The following is a 26,976-nucleotide window of genomic DNA, read 5'->3' as shown; positions in this document are numbered from 1 at the left end:
TCTTTTTAAAATCGTGACTCCACCTGTGGTCGGCGGCCAGAGATGGGTCAACGCTGCGGGTGCTGCTCTCTAGCGGATGGTGAAGGTTGCAGCCGGGATCGTGTCGCTCCCCACAGGCGGAGCGGTGTTACCCCGGGGAGGATGACGGACAAGGGTGCTGGTAGTCCCCGTTGGTGCCGCAGCGCTGGGCGATGGCGCCGGTAAAAGGAGAAGCAGAGGCACGATGGGCTCCAGCCGATACCGTATAGTCGGTGGTCACCGCCGGTGCCCATGGAAGTCTTTCTAGTGATGTCCCCAGTTTGCTATCTGGAACCTGGGCTGAGCCTCCAGCTCTAAGCCACGGGCCCCACGAAAAAAGAAACACTCGACTCCTGTTGTCAGTACTAGGTGTTATCCCAAGCTGTGCCTGGGAAAGTCTGTTCTAGTGAGATGCTTGCGCCTTCTTCTACCCCATGTGGTGCCTGCCCCCGTGGTTATCCTAGCGACTGGGGAAGTCCAATGCTTTGTGATGGCTAACTATCCTGTCTGCCCTAATCTATCCCCCTGTGGGAAGCACCTTATTTTGTGTGTGTGGTTTTGTGAAGGCACTGGCAGGTTAACCCCCTCCTAACCCGGGATGGATATTACCCCTTAAAAGTGGTGTAATACCGTGTGGCGCCTGACGTCCAGGGGTGCCACAATTACATATCAAAAACCTGCTGACTGATTCCAGATTACTTTTTAATGCATGGACCTATGAATGAACAGATTCCTTAGAACAGCAGCAGACGGGACAGAAATCTACAGAAAAGCCCACCTGTATGACATAAGGATTTTGTTTTTTCTTTTTCAGATTGAATTGACCCTCTAGATTGTAAAGTGAGATTTTATGTGAGATTTTGACTTGCTGCAGATTTAATAATGTAATCCAGGGGCTATGAAATCTTTTAGATGCATTAAGACAGGTCGATTATCAGGAAACGAGCGCTGGAAGAACATCCGATCACGATTGTTGGCTCGTGCAAATAGGACGCAGATCACAAGCAAAACGCTTAGTCGAAAGGCGAGGAGATGGCTTATGCAAGCATTAAAAAAACAAAAACATGCGATATTGGCAGCGCAGTGTTCTGTGCAAGCAGATGTCCTGCCGATAACATCATTAATGATCAATCTGTTCCCATCATTGTTCAGCCTGTGTAAACGAGCGCCAATCATCTCGGGTATGGTTAATCTGCGCTCGTTAACATTTCGAAATTGGGTCATCTAAAAAGGGATTTTTAGATGAGGTCATCAATGTTAGCTGTGTGGCCGTCCCACACCAGCACCGCTCCGTGCACGGTGAAGAGACTGGAGCTGCCGCACGGCGACTACACACAGAACCGCGCGGCTCCTGCTCCAGTTACTGCTTACAGATCATTTATACATCAGCATAAAATGGTTATCAGGAGCACATCGTCTGGGGTAATATGCTGTTAATAACATGATACAGTATCATTCTATTCGTATTGTCTGGAGAGGACTTGTGTAAACAAGCGCCAATGATGTGGATCTACTGGATCAGGATCTCTCATGCCAAATTACATGGTTTAAATGGGCCAATTCATATTCAATTTTTCAATCCTAGGTAATCCCATTATGCCTGGAAAGCCACCAGAAGTGTTAAAAGGGAACTTGCCAGAAACCTACCCTTCCCCAAACCATATTAATTAATTTATATAGCACAAACCTATTCCACAGCGCTTTACAATTCAGATGGGACATATACAGACCATATGAGACATATACAGACCATATGAGACATATACAGACCATATGAGACATATACAGACCATATGAGACATATACAGACCATATGAGACATATACAGACCATATGAGACATATACAGACCATATGAGACATATACAGACCATATGAGACATATACAGACCATATGAGACATATACAGACCATATGAGACATATACAGACCATATGAGACATATACAGACCATATGAGACATATACAGACCATATGAGACATATACAGACCATATGAGACATATACAGTGTGCGTTCCACTCTTTGTAAAGTCATGTGACTAGCCAATTATCCTCCCACTACATGTGACCCTCTGGTTGCTATGAGGGTGTTCCTTACAAGTGGAACACAATGCGCGTTCCACGCGTCATAACTTCCGGTGTGACGTCGGAGGCCTGGAAGTGTGTGCAAGGCCTGGTGGGGAATATTGATTTCCTGTCCTACGTCACAGAGACTTCATACCGGAAGTGACCGCCGGCGAAATGGCGCGGCGCATGAAAGTAATATGGACGGTAAGCCTCATGGGGGCGGGGTAAAATGGCACTGATCGAGCTGATATAAGTGGAGGTGGTGTATGGCCAAATGAGGCATTACCTCTGATACCACTAATGAGCTAGGACCCAGATTCTTGTGGTCCAGAGTGGCGTTACCAGGCACAGCAATCGTATCTCCATTGTGATATCGGCTTTACAGACTGAAAATCTCCTGATGAACCCCCAGACATCCTGAGGGAGAAACGCGTTGAGATGATATGCTGAGATGATATGCTAAGTGATATGATAAGTACTTTAATCATTGTGAGATAAATTTTATGATATGACATGACAAGGGATATGATAAGTACTTTAATCATTCCGAGATGTTAAATACTATAACCTGAGATGGGTGTGCAGGCGTTTGAGCTGGTATTTGTATTAACATGTCCTGTAGGATAGAAGTACTGCCTGTTTATTCTTAAGGAAATTATTGCAATTTGGGTTTACCCTGATAGGGGAACTACTTGATCTGATATGTATTAACAATATAGAGTGGTTACCCAGACTATTTAGGTTTGTGTCGTTTGGGATGGAAGTACCTCCTGGTTATCCTTAAGGGAACTATTGCAATTTGGGTTCACCCTGATAGGGGAACTACTTGATTATATATGTATTAACAATACTGAGTGGTCACCCAGACTATTTTAGGTTTTTTCGACCTGCACCGTTTTTGCACGTACACTATTTGGTGATGGTGGTTTTATGGTTGGAGGGATAGTAAGGGACAGCCGCCGAGGAGCGGGGGCACCGAATGTTAGGGTGTTTACACTCCGCTGGTAGGTAGGGGGAAATTCATAGGGCTAGGATAGGCCCCCTTCCCCTCCTATATCCTCAATATCGACATCTGGCGCACGTGTTCCCATTCACCCGCCCAACCACTTTTAAGTGGCTATTCCTCTTTTGACTGCACTGACAGTTTTTTAGAAAATGACTAATAAAAATTGATAATTTTTAATATAGGAATTTCTTTATGGTTTACTGTGCTTGATAACCAAGTTACTCGTTCAGCAAAGCAAGATTTCCCATAGGAAACAATGCAATGCAGGCAATTCCTTCCACAACTTGTTATATGTCCCATCCTGGTCCCCTATTGCGCCATTACACACATGCACAAACTCACAAGCACACACACATTATGCTCACCTTACCTTCCGTTCCATCGCCGGTCTCCTGTGACTTGCTGTTCGCTGGTACAGGATGTGTATCTGGTAACCATCATCGACGAGGGAGGAACTTCCACTGCCAGAGCGCTGACATCAAAGGTAGGAGCCGCTTGCCTCTGATTGGTCAGCGGGCTGCCTTTGAGTAGCGGCTGATAGCAGAAGTTCCTGCTTCATCGCGATGGTTACAGATACACATCTTGGAGCGGCGAACTACAGGACCCAGGAGGCCAGCGATGGAATGGAAGGTACACATATTATGCTCACCTTACCTTCCGTTCCATCTCCGGCCTCCTGGGTCTTGTAGTTCGCCATGAGGATTCCTCCCTCGTCGCGATGTACCAGCGAACTACAAGAACCATGAGGCCGGCAATGGAACGGAAGGTAAGGTGAGCATAATACTGTATGTGTGTGCGTGCGTGCGTGTGTGTTTTGTGCGGACTGCACGAGCCGGTCAGAGCGCGGTGGATGTACGGAACCGGAAGTGTGTGCGGTGAGTGTTTTGCTCATACAGCAAAGCTTTCTCGTAAACAGTTACAAATTTACAGAAAGCTTTGCTTGTTAAGCGAAATGCTCGTTAACTGGGTTACTCGTTAGTGAGGTTCCACTGTATCAGACAGGTATTATTGACATTTTATCCATTGCTGTAATATCAGATGTGGATGGCAGTATTTGCACTCTATATGACATTTATTTGCACACTGTATAATACTTATGTAGACATTACTTGAGGCACCACCAGTTTTGCCACCATACTTGCATTTTATGGTGGTACTGTTATTTGCACACCAGATGGCTTAGTTGTCAGTGTCCTGTATTATCTCTTTATTTTACATACTTTAATGACATTACTGTTTACACACTAAATACATGGGGTGTGCCTGTCTAATGTATTCTGCCCTGCCCTCCAATCAGCACGTTGAGGGGACATGTGAAGACCTCAACAGTGATGTAGCTGTGCCATGCCACCAGATGGAGCAATTATGTAGCTGTGCCATGCCACCAGATGGAGCAATAATGTAGCTGTGCCATGCCACCAGATGGAGCAATGGTAATGATGAGGCAGATTGAGGGGCCTGTGAAATTTGTAGTTGGCCCACAGGGACTGCAGGCCTACATGGACCTGTCCATCACAAAGGTTTTCAATGTGCTGGAAGTTAAACCAAGTGGCGCATGGAAAGGTTTCTGAAATGGTCAACGACCCCAAGGACTAGAAGTGCTATAGGGTTTAGCCTCAAGGACAGAGGGCCAGTTGCTGAGCTGGCTGGGCCTTCCACCCACAAGGATATAGCAATCAGCCAATGATGGGGGTAACCCTCCTCCAGACCACGGAGAATGTTGCACTGTAGGTGACAAATGACATGGAACGACCTTTCCGCAATGAAGCCAACAATGACCTGTGTAAACTTGAAACTCTCCTAAGTGAAGACCCCTTATTAGTGCACTGTCGTATTGAGTCTTTATCTGGAATGTAGGCGGTTAGTAAAGAAACAGCCCCTGTCCCAGTCCATATTACTGCGACGCCCTGGACTATTCAGGTCGTCACATGGTTCTGCACAATCTTTCTCTTCTCGTACAGGATTCAACCCCCCCATGGTTCTGGGTCTCCATCCTGCAGTGCTGCCTCCACCAGCATTCACAAATCCTAGATACACCCTGCACCACACCTGTCAGGCACACCAGTGGGCTGCTGAAGCTAGAATAGGGCTGCCCACCTAGGGGTCAGGCAGGAAGGTGTCAAGTGAGTCGAGTAGGAACCCTCGAGCTGTGAGGAGCTCTGAGGAAGCTGGGAGTTGTAGCTCCCAGGGGAGAAGCAGACTAGGTTGCAGACAGTGGTCTGGACCTAGAGGAGTTGGACCCCCGGTCGCAGGGGATTGAGGCTAGGTGCCTGGAACCCGTCAAGGAGGACGGTCGGCAGCCTGGTCCTATCACCGGTCCAGGACCGAAGGCACGGGCACGGCGGGGTACACGGACATGGCATGGGAGAAGCTTCAGGCAACCCGGCAATTAACCTGCGGAGGACAGGGCCTTTATGGACTGTTCTTACCCAGCTCAGAGATCGGGAAAACTAGCGCAACGAGGGGATAGGGCTTTCCTAGCAAGCGGCCCACTGAAATCCCAAGCGTAAGCTCCTGAGAGCAGGCTCCTTCACTTGGCCACAGTGGGGAGCGGGACCCAGAAAGCTTGAAGCTACCGGGCCACAACGGACAATCTAAATTGTGCGCCAGGAGGCAGGTTACAGACCACCAGGAAGTGCTGCAGGGGACGGGACGCGGACGAGCTCCCCCCAAGAGGCAACGGCAGTCAGAGACTTGATTTATCCTGTTGTCAGCGTCTGCTTCATTGCTGAGAGAGTACCTGATTAACCCCTGCAACCAGCGAGCCTGCGCTCCCCTGTACGGCACCCCGCATCACCATCCATAAGTCCCGTGGCCTACCCTACCCGTGGAGGGTAACATCATCTTGCTGCCCCACTCCCATCACCCCGGGTACTCCCAATTACTGCACACCACGGGTGACGTCACGAACTATACCTCTCCACTGTAAATAACCCCCTTTTGCATTTGAATGTGGCCCTTAGCCCCCGGGTCTGGAGACCCTCGATCCACGAGTAATCACCACCCCCGGATCCGAGAGATTCGATCCACTGCATGGGCGGCACATTACACCAGGAATGGTGCTGAGATCTCTGACCTGGAGACCAGTAGTAACTTCACGGTCACAGAACCATGGGGCAGATCTGAACAACAAAACTGGAAACGCCCAGCAAAAACCAACAGTCACTTTGGGTGCCATTTGACGTGGTGGTTTTGTGAATTATTATTGCACAAGTCATAGACCCTGGTAACAGACCACTCGTGAACAAAACCTCAAGTTCTGTTTCTGAAACACTCAGGTCTTAGGCTACTTTCACACATCCGGTTTGAGCAGTGCGGCTCAATACGGTTGTGAAACCTATGCAACGGATGCGGCGAAAACACCGCATTCTTTGCATAAGTTTTTACATGCGGCCGGTCCGTTTTTTTCCGGTTGCGGCACGCTACTAAGCATGCGCAGTGGAAGAAACCGCATGCGGCGGCCGGATGCGGTTTTTTCCGCATCGCGCTGCATCCGGCGTCCATAGGTATGCATTGAAAAATGCGCCACAGCGGCCGGATGCGGCGCGATGCGTTTTTTTTGCCGGAGCAAAAACGTTCCATCAGCCCGCGGCATCGGCTAAATCTGCCGCATGTGGCAAAAACCGGACCGAACGCAAGCCCATGCGGCACAATACGGCACTAATGTAAGTCTATGAAAAAAAAAAAAAAAACGCAACCGGCGGCAAAAAAAACCGGTTGCGGTTTTTCTGCAGAGCGCCGTATTGTGCTGCAGAGCGCCATATTGTGCTGCAGAGCAAAAACCGGATGTGTGAAAGTAGCCTTATACCAGGTTTTAGGTCTCGCTACAACATTCAAGTGTGACCTGTAACCGCCAAGCACGTTGTGCCACTTCGGGAGTTGTAGCCATCAAGTGTATGTAACAGAAGTTCTTCGTTTAACTTTTTGTTTTGTTTTTTTTTTTATTAAAGAGGAAGCCACAACCAACCAATACGTGCCAACTCCCAAAGTGTTCCATGTGATAGCACAGCGGGTCTAGCTCTTTAGTTTGGGCCTACTGGAGGAGAGCAGAAGAATCTCTCTAATGGCCCCATACAGGAAAATTAAAGTGTAGGGTTTTGGAGGTTTGTGATTCTTGCAGTGAGTCACATAACCCTGATTTTCAACTACAGAGCCCAGAGATCATGTATCGTAGCTAGGATTAGTGTAGTTCACGCGCTCACGGGGGTCGGGGGTTGCTCGTCACCGGGCCACGGTGCTTCTCCTGGGACGCTGCGGTGGCCTTGCCCGGCTCAGTGACCCCGGGTGTCAATAAAAGGGATGGGGATGATGGGGGGGGGGTAACTGTTTGTGACGCCACCTGTGGTGTGCGGCCAGTGCTAGCCGCCGCTGTGGGGCTTCTCTCCTGGGGCGGATGACAACGCAAGTCGGATGGTACAGCTCTCCACAGGCAGAGCTATGGCCCCAGGGAGGGATGGTGGCGAGTCTCAGGCGCTGATGGCGCGATGGGGAGGGTGCCGGCAGTAACAGGACGACACAGGCGGAACAGTTCAAGGTCTTTTACTCACTGGAAGCACACCGCCGTTGCAGTACCGGGCTATGCTGCGATGGGCCTCAGCCGACCCCAGATACAGTACTTGGGAGGTTGTGGCCGGTGGTTCCTTCTGTGCGTCTCCCTTCAATGGTTTCTCGCCACCCCAGCTCCTGGGCCATGGAACGGGTCACAGGTGCCTTCTGCACTCCCCACAAACCCTGTGATCCCCCTTCTTTCCTCAGAACCCGGGTCGAGCCTCTGTCTCCAGACCACGGACCCGGAACTTTAAGTGTCTTTGCGTGCTTGTCTGTTCCGGAGTCCGACCTGACTCGGACGCCGTCTGGTGCTAACTGCCTTTCAGTGTCAGATGGCTCCTCACTTCCCCTGTGGGTGCCCCGCCTCCCTGAACTAGTGGGGACATAGCAGGAACAGCCGTCGGTGAGTGGGGGCACCACAACGTATCTTTAGGGTGCCAACCTCCACGGCTAGGTAGGGCGCAGGAGGGAGTGGACATTGTAGGGACTGAGTTTCCCTCTCTTCTGTGCACCGGGTCATTCTATCTATACGATGTGTTTTTTTACCTTTTAATATTATCATTAAATGTTAATTTATAGTTAGGGATGTTATTATTTCACATGCCTAATAACTAGTGAGTTTGCATCTGTCCTGGAGTAGGACCTGACTCGGACGCCGTCTGGTGCTAACTGCCTATAGTGTGTCAGATGGCTCCTCACTTCCCCTCTGGGTGCCCCACTTCCCGGCTCCCTGAACTAGTGGGCAATAGGTCCCATACCTCGTGATGGCCACCCCAGCACCTACCCTAGCCCAGTCCCAGTGACAGAACCCCCGTGTTATGTGTTGGTTGAGTGTGGTTGCAATTGTTACCAGTGACGACCTGCTCCGTATTCGCGATGAATACTGCAGCTCGAGTGATGTGCAGTACCCTGTGGCGCATGAGGCCGCAGGGGCGCCACATTATCTGCCATTCCATCATCCTCTGTATGGGATCGGCCTTTTTACATGGTACAATATCTCAAAAGGGATTTTCCAGTTTTGGAAAACTTCTGTACTCAGCTGCGGTTAGTCTATAAATAAGGGAGAGAAAAAAAAAAAAAAAAAAAAGCCAGCCACACACACACACACACACACACACACACACACACACACACACCAGGGGCCCCACGGTCTTCTGTTAGCGCTGTAGCCTGTGTACTCAGCATAGTCTGGCTTTTAATTTTATTCAAAAAAAACAAAAAAAAAAACAAAAACACTGCAGTCAGGAGGGGGCAGTGGGTTTCTGAAACTTGAAGACCCCTTTAAAAAAGACTACCATTTTCCCCCCTTCATAAAAATCAGGTGAAGAAAAAAAAAATAAAAAAAAAAATAATATGCCACAACTGTGAGACACCTTATCAGAGAAATTAGCTTTTCTCAATTTCAATTTATGGTGGGTAAAATCTCTCAGTAAATACAGATTTTGCCATCAAAGAGACAGGTATAGTTCTCCATAGAGCTTTATGAGCACCAAGTGCCAGGAGAACATCTGTCTCTTTCTATAACTCCTCCCTCCCCATAGAATTTTACAAGCACCACCTGTCAGATTTTGTCATTATTGAAATAGTAACAGAAAAGAGTTTTTGTCCATGAATTGAGTGTAACAGAAGCAGATTTCTCTGAGAACACATATACAAAGTGTCTTATTTATATGCCAATTATTGATTTAGGAGATAAAAACAGCAGTTATTAAGTATCATTCGTCCGCGCACGTTAAAGAGCACTGATTGGCTGGATCTATCTGCCTGAAGAATAAGCAGGGATCCGGGCAAGAAAAGTTTCGTGATAAGTAAGGTTTGTTATTCTTCCTGAAAATCCACTGTCTACGTAAGACAAAACAATAGAGTCCAACAATAACATCTGTCTGAAGTCTCCGTATGTTGAAAGATTTGTTTCCAAAGATTTCTTCTCTGTGTCATGCTTCAACCTTGCTCTGCATATGGCTGCATATGGCTGGCGTTAGATATATACGAAGCGTGGCTCATATATATGGTCACATTTTAATTTTAAAGATATTCTCAAAAAAATAAAGAATATGTAAAGGTCCTTGAACTTGGATATTGGAAATAAATATTTTGGGTATTCTAGGTATTGGGTATAGGAGGATTCTTCTTGTGCTGCATCTATACAGGACATTTACACACTGCATAGATCAGAGAATTTTTTTTATACACATACACATATATATATATATATATATATATATATATATACACACACACACACACACACACATGCATACACACACTTACATACACATATACATATCTAACACACACTAACATTCTGCCAGAGGCTAAAAACCATCCAGAAGTCAGTCTGAATACCCAGCACGACCATGTAGAATATAATAAAGGCAGCGCTGCGAGCTGGGAATCTACGTCAGAAGAAATACAAACACTTGTCAGTGACAATAACAACCTTTGTTTAGTCAACACACAGTTCAGCTACCTGTCCAAGCTAGGAAAATGGATCAAGCAGCAATTATACAAAAAAAAATAAAGTGTTTTAGGAAACTTATGGTTTACATGCTTATGTGAATAAAGGTGGCATTACACGGTATGATATATCTAATGATATGTCGTTGGGGGTCACAGAATTTGTGACGCACATCCGGCATCGTTTGATATATCGTAGCGTGTGACATCTCCGAACGACTGTGAACGAGCAAAAATACTCACCTTATCGTTGCTCGTTGACATGTCGTTCATTTTCATAATGTCGTTCCTCCTTCTGTGCTCCGGTTGTTCGTCGTTCCTGAGGCAGCACACATTGTACCGTGTGACACCCCGGGAACGACGAACACAGCTTACCTGCGTCCCGCCGGCAATGCGGAAGGAAGGAGGTGGGCGGGATGTTCCGGCCGCTCCTCCGGTTCGATTGGGCGGCCGCTGTGTGACGTCGCTGTGACGCCAAACGTCCCTCCCCCTTCAGGAAGAGGATGTTCGCCGCCCACAGCGACGTCGTTAGGGAGGTAAGTATGTGTGACGGGGTTAACGACATTGTGCGCCATGGGCAATGAATTGCCCGTGACGCACAAACGACGGGGGCGGGTGTGATCGCACGATATATCGTAGCGTGTAACGCCGCCTTTAGGCCCCTCCCCACCTCGTCACACACTTTCACAGGACCAAAAGCAAAAAAAAAAAAAAAAGGTATATATACCCCATGCCCACCTAGTGCCAACAAAAGAAGCGTATCTAGCAGTTTTTTCCCCCTCTGGATATAGGTAATGCACTTTTGACTGCAATATAATTAAAGCCATTGTCTAAGCATAGGATACAGATCACTTATCCTTAAGATTCTCAATATAAGATCGGGGAGGGTGCGACACCTGGCATCCCCACTGGTCAGATGTTATTAGCTATTGCAGTGGCTGGATGCAAATAGTTGTGGAGTTGAACTGACCTGTGACATCAACTGTTTAGTGGAGTTGGCAGTAGTGATGAGCGGGCACTACCATGCTTGTGTGCGCTCAGTACTCGTAACTAGTGATGAGCGTGCATTACCATGCTCGGGTGCTCAGTACTCGTAACTAGTGATGAGCGGGCACTACCATGCTAGGGTGCTCGGTACTCGTAACTAGTGATGAGCGGGCACTACCATGCTCGGGTGCTCTGTACTCGTAACTAGTGATGAGCGGGCACTACCATGCTCGGGTGCTCAGTACTCGTAACTAGTGATGAGCGGGCACTACCATGCTCGGGTGCTCTGTACTCGTAACTAGTGATGAGCGGGCACTACCATGCTCGGGTGCTCAGTACTCGTAACTAGTGATGAGCGGGCACTACCATGCTCGGGTGCTCAGTACTCGTAACTAGTGATGAGCGGGCACTACCATGCTAGGGTGCTCGGTACTCGTAACTAGTGATGAGCGGGCACTACCATGCTAGGGTGCTCGGTACTCATAACTAGTGATGGGTGAGCATTACCATGCTAGGGTGCTCTGTACTCATAACTAGTGATGGGTGAGCACTACCATGCTAGGGTGCTCGGTACTTGTGACAAGCAGTCGAAGGCTCAGACGGGTGCAACTTGAGTATAATGGAAGACAATGGGGAACTCAAGCATTTTTCCAGAAAACCACTTGAGTTCCCCTTTGACTTCCATTACACTCGGGTACTCGAGTTATGCCAGTCCAAGTGTCCAATCGCTCATTACAAGTGTCGAGTACCCAAGAATGGTAGTGTTCGGTCATCACTAGTGGACAACAGTGGAGTTTCGGGGACATCGGGTGCTGCAGATCAGCTCCAATTCAAATAAATGTAGATATGATCTACAAAAGCCAGTAACAGTTGATGGAGTTGTGAAGTTCAGCCCTGCACAACCACCTGTATATATATTACACTATATATAAATATAGTTTTCTTAGCGGAGTGGGGTGTGATCCTCAACTATTCTCTTCTGGTGTTTGTTTTTTTTTTCTTAAGGACCAATAAGCCTAGATTTACATACAAGGTATAAAAAGGAAGAGTGATCCATATCTCAGGCACAAAAATAGAAAAATACAAAATCAAAATGGCACACCCTGGTCAAAAGGCGAACTGCAATCTCACAGTTTTTCCAGCCACCTGCAGCAGCGCAGCTCCGTACAAGCAGACGGAGAGAGGTGTAGTTCCCAGCACAGCCTGGCTGGGGGCGCCATTGTGAAGAGAAAACTCAACACAATGCAATACCGAAGTAGCGTTGTGTTGTCTTCATTCTCAGGGCTTCTTCACAAGATCGTATCTTCCGTCCGAGCGCAGTCCATAAGAAAATTGGACAGCACTAGGACCTATGTTATTTAATTGGGCAGTGCAGATGAAAAAACGGGAGGAGGGGTGGAGTTGGATGCCATAAAAAAACCTAGCAACGCATCCATTTTATTTTTTATTATTTTTTTTTATGGGTCAGTAACAGAACTGCAATGTGAGTTGTAAATTATTTAAGGTGTTGTCCACTAATAGAGCAACCACTTCGCATTTGCAATAATAATAATATTAATAATAATAATATTAATAAAAAAAAACCTCATACTCCTCTCCCGTGCCAGCGGGATTCCAGCAGTGTATTTACTCTACCTGTCGTCAGCCTCACAGAGTGCACCGGTAGAGTATACACTGCTGGAACAGGAGGAGTGTATGGTATCGATACCTACATATCTATCTCTGGGGTCCCCACTAATCACGAGGACAGGTTAACCCGTGTGTATAAAACTCATCAGTTTCATCCAGAAACTGACAAATTTTTATTTTTACACTTTTTGTCCCTTGTCATCCAAGTTCAATAAATATATTATATAATATACATACAATAATATTATTATTATTAATAAATCTTTATCTCTATAGCGCCAACATATTCCACAGCGCTGTACAATTCAGGAGGTTCGTATATAAACGAATAACAGTTATAGAAAATACAATAATTAGAGTATGAAAAACAGACAACCCTGCTCGTGAGAGCTTATAAAGCTTATAATCTACAATGAGATGGGGGGGGGGCAAGGTACAGGGGCTTATTTACAATGACAATCCAGCCATCTCAAGGAAATGAGGGATAGATAATGGCTGCCTGGACCAGTTGGCCACAACCTTGAGATGCATTTGGGTGCCATGGAGTTTGACGTGTGGTTATGTTGTGAGAAGTTGTAGAGGGACTATGTGAATTGGAGGCGATTAGGGAGTGTGATAGGCCACCCTAAAAAGAAGCATTTTTCGGGAGCGTCAGAAGCTGAGTAAGTTGTGATTCGTCCTAGCTTCTTCTGGTAGAGCGTTCCAGAGGTTTGGTGCAGCTCGGGGGAAGTCTTGGATCCGGGAGTGGGAGGTTCGGATTAGTTTGGATATTAGTCAAAAGTCATTTCCAGAGCGTAGGGAATGGGTAGGGTGATAGACAGAGAGGAGGGTGGAGATGTAGGGGGTGCTGCATTGTAGAGAGCTTTGTGGGTGAGAACAAGCAGTTTGAATTGGATCCTGTGATATAAGGGGAAACAAGTGCAATGACCGGCACAGAGCAGAGGCATCCGAGTTAGGCTATGTTCACACTAGAAAAATGATTTTTCTTAAGAAATTTCTTAAGAAATTTCTTAAGAGTGCACCTGTGTTAAAAAACGCACCAAAAACGCACCTGCGTTTTTGCCGCGTTTTCGGTGCGTTTTTGGTCCGTTTTAGGTCCGTTTTAGGTCCGTTTTTGGTGCGTTTTTACCGCTGGTTGCTCCCTGCGTTATTGTGCCAATTATCTATGGCAAAAAACGCAGTTAGCTGCAGAAAAGAAGTGACATGCTCATTCTTTTTCTTAAGAAAATCTACTGAAAGAATTTTCTTAAGAAAAAAACGCAGTGTGTGCACAGCTAATTTTTTTTGCCATAGGTTTTGCTGGGGAATGTCTGCAGAAAGGTTACAAGAATTTCTCAAGAAATTTCTGCAGCAAAAACGGACCAAAAACGGACCAAAAACGCAGGTAAAAAACGCAGTGTGTGAACACAGCCTAACAGTTAGCCAGATAGGTGACCCTGGCTGCTGCATTAAGGATGGACTGTAGAGGAGAGAGTCTAGTTAGGGGGAGGCCAATTAATTGAGAGTTACAGTAGTCAAGGCGAGAGTGGATCAGGGCCACACTGTGTGTATGTACATACATACACACACACACACACACACACACACACACACACACACACACACACACACACACACACACACACACACACACACATACTGAAAATGGATGACAAGGGAGAAAAATGATATAAAAATAAAAATTGGCCATTTCTGGATGAATCTGACGAGTTTTATACGCACGTGTTAACCTGTCCTCATGATTAGTGGGAACCTCAGAGATCAGACCCCAGCAATCATTCATGAGATTGCCTATAATGCAATGTTAAAAAAAAAAAACAACAAAAAAAAAAAAAACAAAACAAAAAACAAAAGCAAAAACAATACATGAATATACTTATGTACACATGTCACTCCTCTATACTTTTGAGGAAGGGGGGGGGGGGTATCAGGTGACCACTGATTGGATGCAATGGTCACCTAATACCCCACTCCTCACCGGAAAAGGAAGCCAGGGGACAGATGGACGACTCCAGGTCTATCACACAGGTTAGGACTACACGTCATCTCTTGTCATTAAATCGAAAACAAACTGTGCAGTTAGTCTTAATGCTTTTTTATTAATTTATTATTATTAATGGGAATTTGTTGCCAGATATTTTCTATTTGATTTGAGAGCATCATGATGAAGGGGCTGGGACCCAGATTCCTGCAATGTGTTACTTGCTGGTCTGTATACTGTCATTTTGATACAATTGCAGTTTTCTCTGTTGCAGATCTAGTTATGCTCTGAATGCTGACCCTTTCATAACTCCACTGATTGGCAGCTCTCTCTATACATAGTTTATAAGCTAAAAATTGCTAATCAGTGGTCGGAGCACAGTACACAGAACAAGTAGACAAGGAGGCACAAGACCCCTAGAACTGTAGTGAGAATCTACTGCTCATTAAAACACTATTGAAACAGCAGCACAAAGCCTAATAAGTGCCATCACTGGAATCAGGATCTCTGCCTCTACCCCATACTGCACTCAGATTACATATCAAATCCTGCTGACGGACTCCATTTTAGGTGCAGTTTGACACATGCAACTCAAACCAAAATCCAGAGTGCTTGAATTCTTATCAGTAGAGTCACAGTTGTATTATTCATGGGCAAACAGTGGCTACAAGCCTCTCAATGTGAACTTTATGTGGCTACCGTATAACATATAGATACCACTGCTTAGATACACTCTAATGACATAACACAAGCACTATAATAAAAGTGAAGGATCTTTCACTTAAAGGGAACCTGTCAGCAGAATTTTCGCAATTAAACTAAAAGATTCCCCCTCTGCAGCTCCTGGGCTGCATTCTAGAAAGGTTCATGTTACTATTGTGCCCCCTTTGAGACCTAAAACACGTTATAAATTCTTACCTTTTTGTATGCTAATGTGTTTTTATGGTCACGGGGGCGGGCTGTATTTCATCCGTTATTCGCACCCCTGCCGCTGTACGCCGTCCCCCATTGCTCATTTACATACATGAGGACGCCCCCTCATGTAACTGTGTCCTCCCGAGGTCTCGCGCATGCCCAGTGGCACTCTTGCGGGACTAAACACTGTGCAAAGCGTAAACGCTGGTGAGGTGATTGCGCAGGCGCGAGATTATGGGCGGCGCTGTGATTGTCATCAGCAGCGTCATGCAAGTACCCGCCCATAATCTCGTGCCCGCGCTTTTCCCTCTGCCTCCACCATTATACGCAAGCACGTCTCCTTTATTGATCGGTGGTGTGCTGCTCCTCACATCTATTTCCTGCTCCAGGGTAGGTAACACGGTTCATATGGCCACCGCTTGCGCATAACAGTGGAGGCAGAGGGAGAAACGCGGGCACGAGATTATGGGTGGGTACTTGGATGACGCTGCTGATGACAATCACAGTGCCGCCCATAATCTCGCGCCTGCGCAATCACCTCACCAGCGTTCATGCTTTGCACAGTGCTCAGTCTAGCGAGAGTGCCACTGGGCATGCGTGATGTGGCGCCCCTGAGGCTTCCGTCGCCACAGGTCATTGCACCCCACCTGCGGTGTGATGCCCATTCTGGGAGAGGAAGAGAGTGAACTCCGGTCCCCTGGTAAATCCACACTACACCCATTGCTAGGGACACACAGGACCAGGGAAAGTGGAAGGCAACCCTCCCATGCTGCATGCTGGGAGGGGCCGTAAGACCCATCCCTGCTCCCATAGGTTACTGCTTAGCAACTGGGGAGGTGGGAGGAGCCAAGGAGAGCAGACAGAGATAGGAAGGTCAAGTTTAGTCAGTTAGCTCGGGGAGTGAGAGAGTGAGGAGTGAGCATGTAGTTGGAGAAGAAGAACGAGAGAAAGGAGGGAGGAGGAGGCCTGCTGGAAGCAGGCAAGGAGGAGAAAGAAGAGAAGGCAAGAAAGGGTCGCAGGGCCGCAGGTAGTCCTGTAGGTACCACGAGCTGTCCTTGTTGGGTACCGAAGCCGAGGGCCCAGAGGCGCTACGGGTAGCTGCAGGCTGCGGTGGCCTGATCCACAGTGACATCGGTGGAGTGATTAGCTGCGACAGGGGACGGTCCCTAGAGACTGGAGGAGTGCAAAGACAATCTCCAAACAGTAAAAACCGAGGCCCAGGGACGTTGTAAGCTCCCAGGGCCAGAACCCATAGCAGACCTTCAGAAAAGGGGTACTCAGCCGACAGGTGACCCCCCAGCCTGGAGGCTGTAGTGGAGGCCAAGCCAGGGCCATCCAAACTCGGGCAAGGCTAGTGAAGACAGCAGAGAAGGAGACACTAAGCGGAGGGTACCGGATTTCACGCTCTGAATCACCCAGAAGACGGAGGTCCCTGACAGCGGTCACAGCAGTCCAAGGGTCCTGCCTGCCCTGACAAGAACTGTGAGTAAAGAACTTGAACTGCACCTCTGAAGTTGCCTCAGTTATTTCACCTGCATAGACATTCCCAAGCACCAACTGTGCCCCGGGCATTGCTCCACCTGTGGGGAGCAGTACTACCATTGCTGCCATAACATCATCCCGGAGGCCTCACACAGCAGCGGCGGCTTATTAGCCGCATACCACAGGTGGCGTCACGAACACAAACATTAACAAGCAAGCCACATATTTACTGACACCCACCAGGGCCACGGAGCCGGGCCCAGCCACCACGGACTACCACCGGACTAGTCCGGCCCGGCACCGGGTGTCCCATAGCCCTGGGGTGGGCGAGTCAACTTTTGGCGTCACGAACAGGATTTCGTGCCCGGTCACACCGAGTACTGTGCGCCTGAAGAATCGTGAAAAAGACTGTGTCATTGTGAAGAACTGCCGCCATTGAAGCCACTGAGCGCGGGAAGAAGGGAGGCGTGAAAGAAGAAAGGGCGCGAAGAGAAGCCCCGCCCCCTTGTCCAAGAAAAGCGCGCGAAGCGGTGCCCGCCATAGAAAGCGGAAGAAAAAGAAGTGGTGACCAAACAAGCTGGCCGGCTGGCAGACAGAGTTTAAAAAGCCAGACCAGCAGACAACGAAAATGTACCTTATCGCAAGCGGAGTATTGCCGGCCATGATGGGCTGGGCGCCAGTCTGGCGCCAGCTACTCGTACAGCCCCCGGCCCCGCCTCCAAGAAGGGAAAGGGTGCAGCCGAGTGGCGTGGTCGAGCACTCGAGCAGTGTTCCAGGCAGCATTTACCAGGTCGGAAGCATGGCGGAGGAGCTGCAGCGAGGTGCACCAGGGACCGGAGGAGAGGATCCCGAGCTGGACCTGCTGAGAGAGGAAGTGCGAGTCCTGGCCCAGAGGCTGAGCAGCGTGGAGGTGGAAGCAGACCGGCAGAGAGAGACACCGCTGATACCGGAAGGCCTGGGCCGGTGGATGGATGCCGCGGAGCAGCAAAAGGGTGAGCTAACGGAAACCCCGACCCGTCCGGACCCATGGCCCCGCCACGCGCCCCTGACCGGTCACTTCACCGACCCCCTGGCCTCCCCCGCCGGACCCGCTGACGCCCGGTGGGGCACCGGAGGCCTGCCTGAGACCCCCGCAGACGGAGCCTGGGGAGGGGTGGACCCTGAACCACTAGTGGGCCCCCTGCCGAGTCCCCCTGTGAGCCTTCTGGGAATGGCATCCCCGGGAGTGAACTGGGACGCGGCGCCCATAGAAACCAAGGGACTGCAGCGGCCGCTGCGCCCCAAGGAAACTCCCCTGGCCAACGAGCTGACGTGCCGGAGGCTGGTGGTTGAGTACCAGCGGGAGCGGGAACTCCGGGAAGAGAAAAGAAGGGCCCGAGAAGTCGCCAATCTGGCCTCCAAGGAAGAGGTCAGGAAGGCCCTGAAGAGAACTGAGTGCCCGGTGAAACGGGGCACCGTAGTCGATTTCCGGCAGAAAGGTGGCTGGGGCTTCATCCGGGAGCCTGGCCTGGGCAAATATGTGTTTGTAGCCCGGAGAGACATTGAGGAGCACCTGCCCAGAGGCCACCCAGGGCGCGACGCCAAGCCGGGTGATGAGGTGGAGTATACCCGGCTGATGGGGGACCGCGGGTGGTATGCGCTGCATGTGCACATTGTGCAGGAAGAAGCGGCCCCAGAAGAGCCAGAGTGGCGCCGCACAGCACAAGAGCGCAGCATCTCCCCAAGCAGCAGCGCCACCTCAAGACGGACCCAGGCCGCAGAACATTGCAGCCGGCCTGCAACAGTTACCCAGGAGACGCAGACCAGGATCTCCATGGCGCGTGTGATGCAGGGTGCCCGGCCAAAGCAGGGCCCTAGAGACCACAGCAATAGCCCCCTGCAGACAAGCAGCCCTCTACAGCAGCGCCGCGCAACGCCTACAGGCAGCCCCACTCCAACCCAGGCTGCAGGACAGCGCAGAAGGTCAGGGACCAGTGCTCAAGGGACCCAGACGATGATCTCATCAGCGTACCTGCTGCCAGGAGCCATGCCGGAGTGGGATCCTGACATCTATCCTCGAGAGTAAGGAAGATGAAGAGCTGCCAAGTTGTACATAGCCCCTCATTCTTTTTGAAGAAGTCCCTGTGTTTTGCCCCTTATTCTTTTTGAAGACGTCACCCCCCATGTTATGTGCTACCGGGCCACTGAACTGGAATGTGGGCCCCGGTGGAAGTGTATGTGGCATGTCATACCAGGCCACTGGACTTAGTGGCTGGTATGTTGTTTATGTGTCCTATGTAACCAGGCCATTGGACTTAATGGCTGGTTGATTATGTCATTTTGTTTGATTGAAAGAAACGAACTGCCGGGCTACTGGACTTGTAGTAGCCAAAAATGTAATTAGTTGCACCCGTTGTGCCCCCTACCAGAATTATGGGGGATTTGCTTGAACCGTGCAATGAACTGGAAGTGCACACTTAGAGTTTTCTTTATAAGAAGTTTGCAACGTTCATGATATGTGCCTCCCATAAAGGGAAGAAATGTTTTACTGTTTTAGGTTATTGCATACAAAAATGTTTTTGCAGTTTCTCCACATGTTTTTGTTGTTTTTCAGCCCGAGGACGTGCTGGGATTTGCTGTGGGGGAGTGTGGCGCCCCTGAGGCTTCCGTCGCCACAGGTCATTGCACCCCACCTGCGGTGTGATGCCCATTCTGGGAGAGGAAGAGAGTGAACTCCGGTCCCCTGGTAAATCCACACTACACCCATTGCTAGGGACACACAGGACCAGGGAAAGTGGCAGGCAACCCTCCCATGCTGCATGCTGGGAGGGGCCGTAAGACCCATCCCTGCTCCCATAGGTTACTGCTTAGCAACTGGGGAGGTGGGAGGAGCCAAGGAGAGCAGACCGAGATAGGAAGGTCAAGTTTAGTCAGTTAGCTCGGGGAGTGAGAGTGAGGAGTGAGCATGTAGTTGGAGAAGAAGAACGAGAGAAAGGAGGGAGGAGGAGGCCTGCTGGAAGCAGGCAAGGAGGAGAAAGAAGAGAAGGCAAGAAAGGGTCGCAGGGCCGCGGGTAGTCCTGTAGGTACCACGAGCTGTCCTTGTTGGGTACCGAAGCCGAGGGCCCAGAGGCGCTACGAGTAGCTGCAGGCTGCGGTGGCCTGATCCACAGTGACATCGGTGGAGTGATTAGCTGCGACAGGGGACGGTCCCTAGAGACTGGAGGAGTGCAAAGACAATCTCCAAACAGTAAAAACCGAGGCCCAGGGACGTTGTAAGCTCCCAGGGCCAGAACCCATAGCAGACCTTCAGAAAAGGGGTACTCAGCCGACAGGTGACCCCCCAGCCTGGAGGCTGTAGTGGAGGCCAAGCCAGGGCCATCCAAACTCGGGCAAGGCTAGTGAAGACAGCAGAGAAGGAGACACTAAGCGGAGGGTACCGGATTTCACGCTCTGAATCACCCAGAAGACGGAGGTTCCTGACAGCGGTCACAGCAGTCCAAGGGTCCTGCCTGCCCTGACAAGAACTGTGAGTAAAGAACTTGAACTGCACCTCTGAAGTTGCCTCAGTTATTTCACCTGCATAGACATTCCCAAGCACCAACTGTGCCCCGGGCATTGCTCCACCTGTGGGGAGCAGTACTACCATTGCTGCCATAACATCATCCCGGAGGCCTCACACAGCAGCGGCGGCTTATTAGCCGCATACCACAGGTGGCGTCACGAACACAAACATTAACAAGCAAGCCACATATTTACTGACACCCACCAGGGCCACGGAGCTGGGCCCAGCCACCACGGACTACCACCGGACTAGTCCGGCCCGGCACCGGGTGTCCCATAGCCCTGGGGTGGGCGAGTCACGTGAGACCTCCGGAGCACACAGTTACATGAGGGGGGCATCCTCATGTATGTAAATGAGCAATGGGGGATGGCGTACAGCGGCAGGGGTGCGAATAACAGATGAAATACAGCCCGCCCCCGTGACCATAAAAACCACATTAGCATACAAAAAGGTAAGAATTTATAGTGTTTATTTAGGTCTCAAAGGGGGCACAATAATAACAGGAACCCTTCTAGAATGCAGCCCAGGAGCTGCAGAAGGGGAAACTTTTATGTTTAATTGCGAAATTTCTGCTGACAGGTTCCCTTTAATAAAACAACGTGGAGCTTTTAACTTGCTGACACCTACAACAGTGAAATCAAAGTAAAGAAGGCGGGGTTTAGGCGTGGACGTCATTACTGCGTACACATGACGTCACCAGTTAAAGGACGCTCGATAGGTAGGGAGAAGCAGTATGGGTGGAGTCCAGTTATAAACCACTCCATCCCATAACGTCATCATGTCACACAAAGAAAAGGGGCAGCTACTTGTAAAAAGGAAAGCAACAGCGCGGACACAACGTCCAGATGAGGGTTCACAACACAAACGGTCTAAAATACAAACGGTCTAAAACGCCAACGTTCTGAAATACAAACGTTCTAAACAGCCGCGCGCGGGTCAACATTCCATCCCCAACGGTCACACCGGACACCAGCCCGGCAGCCCATGGAAAAGTTTCCTCTCACAGCCGCTGCCAACAAGACAAGTGCGAGGCGCCTCCGTTATTACTCACTCGCTGTCCGTTACTGAGGTAGTTGTAAGCACCTGTCAGCGTTTCTCAGCAGTCACAGGTGGCGGGGAGCGGACGCTTCTTCTCCGTTTGCTTCTCGTCTTCCGACTGATGAAGCTTTTGTTGTTGTACAACTCAGTTTGCAAACAGCTGATCGGGTCGTGACGTTGCTGGAGGCCGCTGACCAATCCGATGCAGCGGGCGGGCTGTCGTTAACGCACGTGACTCGAACGGCGAGGCTTATACACAAGCTTAGCTGTCAATCAATGTGCAGCTGAGAGGGCAAGTCCGGGCAGAGATCGGAGTGTCGGGGGAGGACAGCTGGACGGATGGGGCACAGCAGGACGGGGTATAGGGAGGGTGGGTGTACGGGGCTCAGCAGGACTGGTTATATAGGAGGTCAACGGAATGGAGTGTAAGGGGGGAGGCCAGTAGGATGGGGTGTAGAGGGGTCAGCAGGACGGAGTGTGGGGGGAGGATAACAGGACGGGGTATAAAGGCGTCAGCATCAGCAGGACTGTGTGTTGTCGGGGGGAGGACAGCAGGACTGTGTGTTGGGGGGGGAGGACAGCAGGACTGTGTGTTTGGGGGAGGGGGGAGGGGAGGACAGCAGGACTGTGTTTGGGGGAGGGGAGGACAGCAGGACTGTGTGTTTGGGGGAGTGGAGGACAGCAGGACTGTGTGTTTTTTGGGGAGGGGAGGACAGCAGGACTGTGTGTTTGGGGGAGGGGAGGACAGCAGGACTGTGTGTTTGGGGGAGGGGAGGACAGCAGGACTGTGTGTTTGGGGGAGGGGAGGACAGCAGGACTGTGTGTTTGGGGGAGGGGAGGACAGCAGGACTGTGTGTTTGGGGGAGGGGAGGACAGCAGGACTGTGTGTTTGGGGGAGGGGAGGACAGCAGGACTGTGTGTTTGGGGGAGGGGAGGACAGCAGGACTGTGTGTTTGGGGGAGGGGAGGACAGCAGGACTGTGTGTTGGGGGAGGGGAGGACAGCAGGATGAGGGAGTGGGTCCGCAGGAGGGGGTATAGAGGGAGTCAGCAGGATGGGTGTTGGTGGGTCATCAGGATTGTGTAGGGAGGGGTCAACAGGATGGCGTGTAGGGGGTATAGAGTGGTTCAGGAGGACGGAGTGTTGGGGGTTCAGCAGGACGGAGTGGGGGGAGGGGGTCAGCGGGATGGGGCATAGACGTTGTCCGCAGGACAGTTGTGGGTGGGTCAGCCATGCTCAAATATGTTATGGGCCATTGGCCCAGTTTTTCCATTAGGCTAAAAAAAAAAGAGAACTGTGAGCGTGCGCGTCCTGTTCTATACTGAACTCTACTGCGGTGCACAATAGACTGGATTAAGTCTGACACCCTTCTGTCCTGCTTCTGTAACTCTGCTGCTTTGCATCGTCAGGTTCTGTGTCAGTCTAAATACCACAGCCTTAAGGCCGCTTTACACGCTGCAACATCGCTAGCCGATGCTAGCGATGTCGAGCGTGATATCACCCGCCCCCATCGTACGGCCGATATGTGGTGATCACTGCCGTAGCAAACATTATCGCTACAGCAGCGTCACACGCACATACCTGCCCTGCGACGTCGCTGTGACCGGCGAACTGCCTCCTTTCTAAGGGGCCGGTTCGTTCAGCATCACAGCGATGTCACTAAGCGGACGCCCAATCAAAGCGGAGGGGCGGAGTTGAGCGGGACGAACATCCCGCCCACCTCCTTCCTTCCTCATTGCTGGCAGGACGCAGGTAAGGAGAGGTTCCTCGTTCCTGCGGTGTCACACGGAGCAATATGTGCTGCCGCAGAAACGAGGAACAACATCGTTACTGCAGAAGAGAGGGGCATGTCACCAATTAGCGATTTTGAACGTTTTTGCAACGATTCAAAATCGCTAATAGGTGTCACACGCAACGACATCGCTAAAGCGGCCGGAAGTGCGTCACAAATTCCGTGACCCCAACGAGATCGCTTTAGCGATCTCGTAGCGTGTAAAGCCACCTTTAGGCTATGTGCGCACTTACCGGATTTTTCGCGGATTTGCTGCATGTTTCGCTGCAGAAAATGTTCATAACATCTCTGCAGTGAATCACCAGCAAATCCTATGGAGAAAAAAAATCCTGTGCGAGCCCAGTGCGGAATTTGACAGCTGCATGTTTTGCTGCGGGAATCCCGCAGCAAAAACAAGTGCATGTCACTTCTTTTCCGCACGTCGCTGCGGGATTTCACTCCATTGACTCAATGTTAATCGTGAAATCCCGCAGGGAATAACGCAGGCAGCAAATTCTGTGCGGTTCACTGCGTTTTCCTGCGTTATTCCCTGCGGTATTTTGCGGTTTACCTCCGGTAATGTACATCACTTGCTTGCGGTTTTGCAGGGAAGTGATGTCATTACAGGAACAGGAAGCCGTGCAGAGTAAACACACACACATCAGACACAGAACACATCACAGACATAGATCACATAGACACAGACACATAGACACAGACACATAGAACACACATAGAAAGAAAACGGAAATATAGAAAAAAAAGAACGTGGGCTCCGCTGCATATTTACCGTCCAGCCGAGGTAAGCACACAGCGGCGGCCCGGTATTCTCAGGCTGGGGAGGGAGAGGGGCAGGGGTAATGTCCCCCGCCTCACTCCCCCTCCGGCAGCCGAGAATATCAGCCGCAGCTGCCCCGGCACTGTCGCATGCATTATGCGGCACTGCCGGCGTGTCCTCGGCTCTTCTTGCCACCGTGTAGCAGTGGTGACAAGGTAATACAAGGGGTTAATGATGGTGGGGGACCACCGCCATTAACCCCAGGCTTGATCATGGCAGCGTCTATGTGACAGCTGACATGATCAACCCGTAAGTAAAGTGAAAAAAACACAGACACCAAAAATCCTTTATTTTAAATAAAACCAACAAGCCTCGTTCACCATTTTATTAACCCCTCCCAAACAAAGCTCCGGCGTAATCCACACAGCTCCGGCTCCTGCGTCCTGCACTGCTTCCATCCAGCCGCGACTGTCACAGACACAGGCTGAATGCAGCAGACAGCAGAGGTAATTACCGGTCATTTCCCACGGCCGGTAATGTGAACTCACTGCCGACCGTGGGAAATGCAGCGATCTGTCTATCCCTCTATCTATCTATCCCTCTGTCTATCTATCTATCCCTCTATCTATTCTTCTGTCTATCTACTATCAGAATTAAATGTATTTTTTTTTTTTTTTCTTCAATGTGCTTTATTGCATTGAATGCAATAAAGCACATCCCAACCCGCACGCGGCAATACCGCGAACAATACCGCGGTAAAGCCGCGGCAAACCGCATGCGGTTTTCGGGTGCGGTTTCCCGCGGTTTTTTACCGCGGGTGCGGTAATCTTTGAGAGGATGCGGAATTTTCTCAAGAAAATTCCATTTCCCAGTGCGCACAGAGCCTTAGTGTATCCTATGATATATAGAGCAGTTTCATTTCTCCTATGTAAAGTGTATACATCACCTCGGAGACACTGACACTGCTGTCTGTATATACCGACTTTCAGGCTCCGTATTCACCATCCACTACAGCTTTTAGCGTGAGTTTACCTTCATTTTATACACAATCATCCAGGCTATTTCATATATAAGTTTGACTTTTAACTATTTAGCATATGATTAGTTATGCAGATTCTTGTCATGTCACTGCATTGTTACTGTTTTGCTCCTAAAATTTTTAATTTTTAGTAATTTTTTAGTTTTTTGTAAATCCACCTTTGGCTTTAATCACTACCTGAATCCTTCTGGGAATGCTCTTGAGTATTTATATTCAAGCAGGTCTCAATCAAAATCTGATTCCAGGTCTCTTCTACACAGTCCCAATGTTGGTGCATACTGGTTGACTCAATTGGGTATGTATACAGCTTTTTCTTCAACTCTACCCACAATTGTTCAATTGGGTTGAGGTCTGCGGACTGAGGGGACAATCCAGCCCCTCTACTTCATTGTCATTGAACCATTTATTTGCCAATCTCGACAAATGCTTTGGGTCGTTGTCTTGCTGGAACACTGTGTCGTCCTTTTTAATACCCGTAGTACTCGAGTGTACGAAGTATCTCATCTTGTAGGGTACTCACATATGACGCAGCATTGAGACCACCATCAAACCCGGTCAAATATCCAATGGCTTTGGCTATTAAACAACCCCATGTCACCAGGCTTCCTCCACCGAATTTGACAGTTTCTTCAATTTCTCGATCTGTTAGCCTCTTTTACACTTGTTTATTCCAGACCCATTTGTACCCATCAGAGCCTAGTCTGTCTCATCGCGCAAATTCACCTTTTTCCTGTGGAGAGATGAGACCAAGATAGAACTGTTTAATAAAGCACATCATTCTACTGTTTACCGAAAACATAATGAGGAATACAAAGAAAAGAGCACAGTACCTAAAGTCAAACATGACTGAGGTTCAAAGATGTCTAGGGGATGTTTTGCTGCCTCTGGCACTGGGTGCCTTCACTGTGTGAAAGACATGAAATCTGAAGATTACTAAAGGATTTTGGGTAGCAATGTAGTGTGCAGTGTCAGAAAGCTGGGTTTGCATCCTAGGTCAGGGGTCTTCCAGCAGGACAATGACCCCAAACATACTTCAAGAAGCCCCCAGAAATGGATGGAAACAAAGTGCTGCAGAGTTCTGAAGAGGCAGAAATTAGTTAGGATCTAAATCCCATTGACCCCTATGGAGAGATCTTAAAATTGTTGTTTGGGAGAAGCCTTCAAATATGAGATACCTTTAGCAGTTTGCAAAAGAAGAGTCCAAAATTCCAGATGAGAGGTGCAAGAAGCTTGTGGATGGTTATAGGAAGCGATTCAGTGAAGTTATTTATTCCAAAGAGTGTGCAACCAATTATTAAGTTGAGGGGGACAACAATTTGTCCACACCAGTTTTGTGTGAAATTATGTCCAATTTGCCTTTTCTATGTTTTTTGTTTGTTTTTGTGGGGTTGTCCCAATACACACAAAGGAAATAAACATGTATAACGAAATATGTGTAATTGCAATAATTTTCTGGGAGAAATACTTAATTTTCTCAAACAATTTAAGTCTCATATCCTATGATTTATACAGCTATGTCCTATATCCTATGTGATGTATGTGTCTCTTATATGATGTATATACAGCAGTCTCAATATATATTGTATTGCATACCGCATTATCAATATCGCCTATGTTGTGTATATACAGCAGTCTCAATATCTCCTTTATGTTGTATATAGCAGTCTCAATGTCTCTCATGGGATGTATGGGATACTGTATATACTGCAATTTGTGTATT

At 49.1% G+C, this 26,976-nt stretch overlaps 1 protein-coding gene across 1 annotated transcript in view; it reads right to left on the bottom strand.

The window, feature by feature from the left end:
* Nucleotides 1-21,774, bottom strand: part of TP53INP1 (tumor protein p53 inducible nuclear protein 1) — a 48,327-nt gene extending 26,553 nt beyond the window's left edge. Inside the window, exon 1 of the mRNA XM_075316227.1 lies at nucleotides 21,683-21,774. The gene's annotated coding sequence lies outside the window, so the exon portion shown is untranslated. The remainder of the gene's footprint in view (nucleotides 1-21,682) is intronic.
* Nucleotides 21,775-26,976: the final 5,202 nt, after the last annotated feature.

This window comes from Anomaloglossus baeobatrachus, chromosome 6, assembly GCF_048569485.1.
Source record: "Anomaloglossus baeobatrachus isolate aAnoBae1 chromosome 6, aAnoBae1.hap1, whole genome shotgun sequence".
In the NCBI taxonomy this organism is placed as follows: domain Eukaryota; kingdom Metazoa; phylum Chordata; class Amphibia; order Anura; family Aromobatidae; genus Anomaloglossus; species Anomaloglossus baeobatrachus.
Note: the sequence above shows the minus strand (reverse complement) of the source record. Positions and strands in the feature narration are given on the sequence as shown.